The sequence below is a fragment of the Asterias rubens genome, chromosome 14, assembly GCF_902459465.1.
Source record: "Asterias rubens chromosome 14, eAstRub1.3, whole genome shotgun sequence".
In the NCBI taxonomy this organism is placed as follows: domain Eukaryota; kingdom Metazoa; phylum Echinodermata; class Asteroidea; order Forcipulatida; family Asteriidae; genus Asterias; species Asterias rubens.
Window position 1 is genome coordinate 3,398,435 of NC_047075.1, and position 9,423 is coordinate 3,407,857.

Consider the following 9,423-nt stretch of genomic DNA (forward strand, 5'->3'; position numbering starts at 1 on the left):
CATGTATCGAAGGTGGGCTGTAAGTGTAATGGTGACAGTGATGAGACCGATGTTAAAAGCGGAGCCATTAACAGCTCAACAAGGTGGGCTAGTTTTCACCATACACATAAAATTTGATTTGAAGAAATGCAGACTTTAAAGGCAGTGGACACTATTGGTAATTACTCAAAATAATTATTAGCATAAAACCTCACTTGGTAACGAGTAATGGGGAGAGGTTGATAGTATAAAACATGAGTAACTGCTCCCGCTGAAGTGCAAAGTTTTCGAGAAAGAAGCAATTTTCAATGAACTTGATTTCAAAACCTCAGGTGTAGAATTTGAGGTCTCGCAATCAAGCATCTGAAAGCACACAACTTTGTGTGACAAGGGTGTTTTTTCCAAGTTTTCATTATTATCTCGCAACTCCGATGACCAATCAAGCTCAAACTTTTGCAGGTTCGTTACTTTATGCATAGTTGAGATACACCAACTGTGAAGACTTGTCTTTGACAATTACCAAAGGTGTCCAGTGTCTTTAACAGAAGAAATGCAGACTTTAAAGGGCAAGTAAACCTTTAGTTTATGGAACAGTTTGACTGTTTAATCCTTTAAAATGTTGGTGTGCACAATAAGACTTACAGTTACATTTTCAAGGGTGGTCATGCAGGTTTTGAGATATCGCTGAAAATCCAGCGAAAATATGTCAACACATGAAGGAAATTCCCTGATGGGAATACACATACTGAGAAGTGTCACTGCAAGGCTTTAAAAAAAAAACACGTCTTTCGAATCGAAAGTGAAATGTAATAATATATAATTAATGGTTTAGTTATTCAACAATATTTAAAAAAGACATTGGCAGTAAAAGAAACCTGAATTGCGGTCTTAAATTCACAATTGGTCAGTTAATACAATAATAAGATAGTTTCATGTAATACGATTAAAAAACATAAAAAATTAAAATGCACAAATGACAATAGACCACAAAAGTAACAGGGCAAAAGACACAGAATTGCACAAAAATCATAAAAATCACAGAACAATCCCTAACCAGATCTGGAAAGCATCGCATATGAACAACAGTTATAAAAATTAAACAAAAATAAACAAACAGTTGAATGAAGATATGATTAAGCCGACATTCACAGTGGCCGACTTCCTGACAAGAGGAATAAACAAGCTATTGGTTGTTGATGAGGTTAACTAGTGTCCATAATGCTTTATGTATCCCAATCCGCTGTAGGCTTCTGACCAAAGGTTGTTATTGCCACTAATTTCAAGAGTGATTACCAAACATATCCCTTTCCTTGAACCTGATCACTTAACAGCTCTGTAAAGGCAGTGGACACTATTGGTAATTACTCAAAATAATTATTGGCATAAAACTTTTCTTGGTGACGAGTAATGGGGAGAGGTTGATAGTATAAAACATTGTGAGAAACGGCTCCCGCTGAAGTGATGTAGTTTTCAAGAAAGAAGTAATTTTCCACGAATTTGATTTCGAGACCTCAGATTTAGAACTTGAGGTCTCGAAATCAACCATCTAAACGCACACAACTTCATGTGACAAGGGTGTTTTTTTCTTTTGTTATTATCTCGGAACTTGGATGACCAATTGAGTTCAAATTTTCACAGGTTAGTTATTTTATGCATATGTTGAGATACACCAACTGTGAAGGCTAGTCTTTGACAATTACCAATAGTGTCCACTGCCTTTAACAGGTTACTTGTCCGTCTCCCTTTTTTTTTTAGCTCAGAACAACATGCAGCATCTCCAGATGTCTTCTTTTGCACTTTGACCTCTTGAATGATAGTGCAATCCACAACTCATTAACAGAAGTAATGAAACTATTCCAGGATGGTGGTCAACTTGGTCCAGTGGTTAGACTGCATGACTTGCAATTACAAGGTAGTAGGTTTGAATCCTACTAAGCTAACTGTGGTCCAGTGGTTAGACTGCAGGACTTGCAGTTACAAGGTTGTTGGTTTGAATCCTACTAAGCTAACTGTGGTTCAGTGGTTAGACTGCCGGACTTGCAATCACAAGATTAAAGGTTTGAATCCTACCAAGCTAACTGTGTTTCAGTGGTTAGACTGCAGGACTTACAATCACAGGGTTGTAGGTTCGAATCCTACCAAGCTAACTGTGGTCCAGTGGTTCGACTGCAGGACTTGCAGTTACAAGGTTGTTGGTTTGAATCCTACCAAGCTCACTGTGTTTCAGTGGTTAGACTGCAGGACTTGCAAACACAAGGTTTTAGGTTCGAATCCTACCAAGCTGACTGTGGTCCAGTAGTTCGACTGCAGGACTTGCAGTTACAAGGTTGTTGGTTTGAATCCTACCAAGCTAACTGTGGTTCAGTGGTTAGACTGCAGGACTTGCAATCACAAGGTTGTGGTTCGAATCCTACCTAGCTAACCACCAATTTTATAATGACTAAAATAAATATTGTCCGCTATTGTTACTGAATCACTATTTGCCCATTGGTTAGACTGCAGGACTTGCACTCAAAAGGTTGTAGGTTCAAATCCTACCAAGCTAATGGTGGTCAGTGGTTAGACTGCAGGACTTACAATCACAAAGTTGTGGGTTTGAATCCTACCAAGCCAACTGTGTTTCAGTGGTTAGACTCTAGACTTGCAATCAAAATGTTGTGGGTTTGAATCATACCAAGCTAACCATCAGGACTTGCAATCACAAGGTTGTGGGTTCGAATCCTACCAAGCTAACCGTCAGGACTTACAATCACAAGGTTGTGGGTTTGAATCCTACCAAGCTAACTGTGGTTCAGTGGTTAGACTGCAGGACTTGCAATCACATATATGTTGGTTCGAATCCTACCAAGCTAACTGCTGGTTTAACAATGACTAATATAAGTATTGTTCCCTAGTTACTGAATCACAATTTTGTGATGGTTACGTGGTTCGACTGCAGGACTTGCAGTTACAAGGTTGTTGGTTCGAATCCTACCAAGCTTACTGTGGTTCAGTGGTTAGACTGCAAGACTTGCAATCAAAAGGTTGTGGGTTCGAATCCTACCCAGCTAACTGTGGTCCAGTGGTTGGACTGCAGGACTTGCAATCACAAGGTTCTGGGTTTGAATCCTACCAATCAAACTGTGATCAAGTGGTTAGACTGCAGGACTTGCATCCACAAGGTTGTGGGTTCGAATCCTACCAAGCTAACTGTGGTCCAGTGGTTAGGCTGTAGGACTTGCAATCACAAGGTTCTGGGTTCGAATCCAGTGGTTAGACTACCCAGCTAACTTTGGTCCAGTGGTTGGACTGTAGGACTTGCAATCACAAGGTTCTGGGTTTGAATCCTACCAATCAAACTGTCATCAAGTGGTTAGACTGCAGGACTTGCAACCACAAGGTTGTTGGTTTGAATCCTACCAAGCTAACTGTGGTCCAGTGGTAAGACTGCAGGACTTACAGTCACAAGGTTGTGGGTTTGAATCCTACCAAGCTAATGGTGGTCCAGTGGTTAGACTGCAGGACTTGCAATCAGAATGTTGTTGGTTCGAAATCTACCAGCTAACTGCTCATTTTACAATGACAATTTTGTGATGGTTCAGTGGTTAGACTACAGGACTTGCAGTGACAAGGTTGTGAGTTCAAATGCTACCAAGCTAACCGCTATTTTAAAAATGACAAGCGTCTAGTTACTGAACCACAAGTTCTTGATTTACGATTCATAATCGTGGGCGTCCGGGCTGGAATTTTAGGAGGGGTCATGGAGATCACTGGGCTGACTACCCATGTCATATTAACTGCTCATCCATTAATTTTTATGAGCCAAGTAATTCAAAGGCCACACTTGGAAATTCTTTTAAAGAGCTTTCCTAATGTTCAATACAAATTATGCAAAACGTAAAAGACTATTTTACTTAAAACTTCAATATGGGCAACAGTGTCACAGCAAATTTAATGTCAAAATTCCAAGACAAAAACAACACAGAATCCTGGGTCATTATTCCTTGAATATAAAACCTTATACAATTGCAATATAACTGTATATACAATTACGATATTACCTTTATACGATTGCGATATAACCTTTTACATTTACGATATAACCTTATATGATTGTGATATAATCTTGAACTATTGCGATATTTCCCTGATACAATTGCGATATAAATTTATACAATTTGCGATATAACCTTATAGAACCGTGGTTCAGCATTACATGTATACAATTCCTTTGAAGGCACTGGACACAATTGGTAATTACTCAAAACAATTGTTATCATTAAGAACTTACTTGGTAACGAGCAATGTAGAGCTGGAGATAGTATAAAACTGAAGAGCTGGAGATAGTATAAAACATTATGAGAAACAGCTCCCTGTGAAGTAACATAGTTTTTAAGACAGAAGCGATTTCTCACTAAAATATTTGAATTTTATTTCGAGACCTCGGAATTAGAATTTGAGGTCTCGAAATCAACCATCTAAACGCACACAACTTCATGTGACAAGGGTGTTTTTTTCTTTTGTTACTATCTTGCAACTTGGATGACCAATTGAGTTCAAATTTTCACAGGTTAGTTATTTTATGCATATGTTGAGATACACCAACTGTGAAGGCTAGTCTTTGACAATTACCAATAGTGTCCACTGCCTTTAACAACTTACTTGTCCGTCTCCCTTTTTTTTTTAGCTCAGAACAACATGCAGCATCTCCAGATGTCTTCTTTTGCACTTTGACCTCTTGAATGATAGTGCAATCCACAACTCATCAACAGAAGTAATGAAACTATTCCAGGATGGTGGTCAACTTGGTCCAGTGGTTAGACTGCAGGACTTGCAATCACAAGGTTGTAGGTTTGAATCCTACTAAGCTAACTGTGGTCCAGTGGTTAGACTGCAGGACTTGCAGTTACAAGGTTGTTGGTTTGAATCCTACTAAGCTAACTGTGGTTCAGTGGTTAGACTGCAGGACTTGCAATCACAAGATTAAAGGTTTGAATCCTACCAAGCTAACTGTGTTTCAGTGGTTAGACTGCAGGACTTACAATCACAGGGTTGTAGGTTCGAATCCTACCAAGCTAACTGTGGTCTAGTGGTTCGACTGTAGGACTTGCAGTTACAAGGTTGTTGGTTTGAATCCTACCAAGCTCACTGTGTTTCAGTGGTTAGACTGCAGGACTTGCAGTTACAAGGTTGTAGGTTCGAATCCTACCAAGCTAACTGTGGTCCAGTGGTTCGACTGCAGGACTTGCAGTTACAAGGTTGTTGGTTTGAATCCTACCAAGCTAACTGTGGTTCAGTGGTTAGACTGCAGGACTTGCAATCACAAGGTTGTGGTTCGAATCCTACCTAGCTAACCCCCAATTTTATAATGATTAAAAAAAATATTGTCCGCTATTGTTACTGAATCACTATTTGCCCATTGGTTAGACTGCAGGACTTGCATCCACAAGGTTGTGGGTTCGAATCCTACCAAGCTAACTGTGGTCCAGTGGTTAGGCTGTAGGACTTGCAATCACAAGGTTCTGGGTTCGAATCCAGTGGTAAGACTGCCCAGCTAACTGTGGTCCAGTGGTTGGACTGCAGGACTTGCAATCACAAGGTTCTGGGTTTGAATCCTACCAATCAAACTGTGATCAAGTGGTTAGACTGCAGGACTTGCATCCACAAGGTTGTGGGTTCGAATCCTACCAAGCTAACTGTGGTCCAGTGGTTAGGCTGCAGGACTTACAATCACAAGGTTGTGGGTTCGAATCCTACCAAGCTTATGGTGGTCCAGTGGTTAGACTGCAGGACTTGCAATCAGAATGTTGTTGGTTCGAAATCTACCAGCTAACTGCTCATTTTACATTGACAATTTTGTGATGGTTTAGTGGTTCGACTGCAGGACTTGCAGTTACAAGGTTGTTGGTTCGAATCCTACCAAGCTTACTGTGGTTCAGTGGTTAGACTGCAGGACTTGCAATCAAAAGGTTGTGGGTTCGAATCCTACCCAGCTAACTGTGGTCCAGTGGTTGGACTGCAGGACTTGCAATCACAAGGTTCTGGGTTTGAATCCTACCAATCAAACTGTGATCAAGTGGTTAGACTGCAGGACTTGCATCCACAAGGTTGTGGGTTCGAATCCTACCAAGCTAACTGTGGTCCAGTGGTTAGGCTGTAGGACTTGCAATCACAAGGTTCTGGGTTCGAATCCAGTGGTAAGACTACCCAGCTAACTGTGGTCCAGTGGTTGGACTGCAGGACTTGCAATCACAAGGTTCTGGGTTTGAATCCTACCAATCAAACTGTGATCAAGTGGTTAGACTGCAAGACTTGCATCCACAAGGTTGTGGGTTCGAATCCTACCAAGCTAACTGTGGTCCAGTGGTTAGGCTGCAGGACTTACAATCACAAGGTTGTGGGTTCGAATCCTACCAAGCTAATGGTGGTCCAGTGGTTAGACTGCAGGACTTGCAATCAGAATGTTGTTGATTCGAAATCTACCAGCTAACTGCTCATTTTACAATGACAATTTTGTGATGGTTTAGTGGTTCGACTGCAGGACTTGCAGTTACAAGGTTGTTGGTTCGAATCCTACCAAGCTTACTGTTGTTCAGTGGTTAGACTGCAGGACTTGCAATCAAAAGGTTGTGGGTTCGAATCCTACCCAGCTAACTGTGGTCCAGTGGTTGGACTGCAGGACTTGCAATCACAAGGTTCTGGGTTTGAATCCTACAAATCAAACTGTGATCAAGTGGTTAGACTGCAGGACTTGCATCCACAAGGTTGTTGGTTTGAATCCTACCAAGTTAACTGTGGTCCAGTGGTAAGGCTGCAGGACTTACAATCACAAGGTTGTGGGTTCGAATCCTACCAAGCTAATGGTGGTCCAGTGGTTAGACTGCAGGACTTGCAATCAGAATGTTGTTGGTTCAAAATCTACCAGCTAACTGCTCATTTTACAATGACAATTTTGTGATGGTTCAGTGGTTAGACTACAGGACTTGCAGTGACAAGGTTGTGAGTTCAAATGCTACCAAGCTAGCTGCTATTTTAAAAATGACAAGCGTCTAGTTACTGAACCACAAGTTCTTGATTTACAATTCATAATCGTGGGCGTCCGGGCTGGAATTTTAGGAGGGGTCATGGAGATCACTGGGCTGACTACCCATGTCATATTAACTGCTCATCCATTAATTTTTATGAGCCAAGTAATTCAAAGGCCACACTTGGAAATTCTTTTAAAGAGCTTTCCTAATGTTCAATACAAATTATGCAAAATGTAAAAGACTATTTTACTTAAAACTTCAATATGGGCAACAGTGTCAAAGCAAATTTAATGTCAAAATTCCAAGACAAAAACAACACAGAATCCTGGGTCATTATTCCTTGAATATAAAACCTTATACAATTGCAATATAACTGTATATACAATTACGATATTACCTTTATACGATTGCGATATAACCTTTTACATTTGCGATATAACCTTATATGATTGTGATATAATCTTGAACTATTGCAATATTTCCCTGATACAATTGCGATATAAATTTATACAATTTGCGATATAACCTTATAGAACCGTGGTTCAGCATTATACAACTCCTTTGAAGGCACTGGACACAATTGGAAATTACTCAAAACAATTGTTATCATTAAAAACTTACTTGGTAACGAGCAATGTAGAGCTGGAGATAGTATAAAACTGGAGAGCTGGAGATAGTATAAAACATTATGAGAAACAGCTCCCTGTGAAGTAACATAGTTTTTAAGACAGAAGCGATTTCTCACTAAAATATTTGAATTTTATTTCGAGACCTCAGAATTAGAATTTGAGGTCTCGAAATCAACCATCTAAACGCACACAACTTCATGTGACAAGGGTGTTTTTTCTTTTGTTACTATCTCGCAACTTGGATAACCAATTGAGTTCAAATTTTCACAGGTTAGTTATTTTATGCATATGTTGAGATACACCAACTGTGAAGGCTAGTCTTTGACAATTACCAATAGTGTCCACTGCCTTTAACAGGTTACTTGTCCGTCTCCCTTTTTTTTTTAGCTCAGAACAACATGCAGCATCTCCAGATGTCTTCTTTTGCACTTTGACCTCTTGACTGATAGTGCAATCCACAACTCATCAACAGAAGTAATGAAACTATTCCAGGATGGTGGTCAACTTGGTCCAGTGGTTAGACTGCAGGACTTGCAATCACAAGGTTGTAGGTTTGAATCCTACTAAGCTAACTGTGGTCCAGTGGTTAGACTGCAGGACTTGCAGTTACAAGGTTGTTGGTTTGAATTCTACTAAGCTAACTGTGGTTCAGTGGTTAGACTGCAGGACTTACAATCACAGGGTTGTAGGTTCGAATCCTACCAAGCTAACTGTGTTTCAGTGGTTAGACTGCAGGACTAACAATCACAGGGTTGTAGGTTCGAATCCTGCCAAGCTAACTGTGGTCTAGTGGTTCGACTGCAGGACTTGCAGTTACAAGGTTGTTGGTTTGAATCCTACCAAGCTCACTGTGTTTCAGTGGTTAGACTGCAGGACTTGCAAACACAAGGTTGTAGGTTCGAATCCTACCAAGCTAACTGTGGTCCAGTGGTTCGACTGCAGGACTTGCAGTTACAAGGTTGTTGGTTTGAATCCTACCAAGCTAACTGTGGTTCAGTGCTTAGACTGCAGGACTTGCAATCACAAGGTTGTGGTTCGAATCCTACCTAGCTAACCCCCAATTTTATAATGACTAAAATAAATATTGTCCGCTATTGTTACTGAATCACTATTTGCCCATTGGTTAGACTGCAGGACTTGCACTCAAAAGGTTGTAGGTTCAAATCCTACCAAGCTAATGGTGGTCAGTGGTTAGACTGCAGGACTTACAATCACAAAGTTGTGGGTTTGAATCCTACCAAGCCAACTGTGTTTCAGTGGTTAGACTCTAGACTTGCAATCAAAATGTTGTGGGTTTGAATCATACCAAGCTAACCGTCAGGACTTGCAACCACAAGGTTGTGGGTTCGAATCCTACCAAGCTAACCGTCAGGACTTGCAATCACAAGGTTGTGGGTTTGAATCCTACCAAGCTAACTGTGGTTCAGTGGTTAGACTGCAGGACTTGCAGTAACAAGGTTGTTGGTTTGAATCCTACTAAGCTAACTGTGGTTCAGTGGTTAGACTGCAGGACTTGCAATCACAAGATTAAAGGTTTGAATCCTACCAAGCTAACTGTGTTTCAGTGGTTAGACTGCAGGACTTACAATCACAGGGTTGTAGGTTCGAATCCTACCAAGCTAACTGTGGTCCAGTGGTTCGACTGCAGGACTTGCAGTTACAAGGTTGTTGGTTTGAATCCTACCGAGCTCACTGTGTTTCAGTGGTTAGACTGCAGGACTTGCAAACACAAGGTTGTAGGTTCGAATCCTACCAAGCTAACTGTGGTCCAGTAGTTCGACTGCAGGACTTGCAGTTACAAGGTTGTT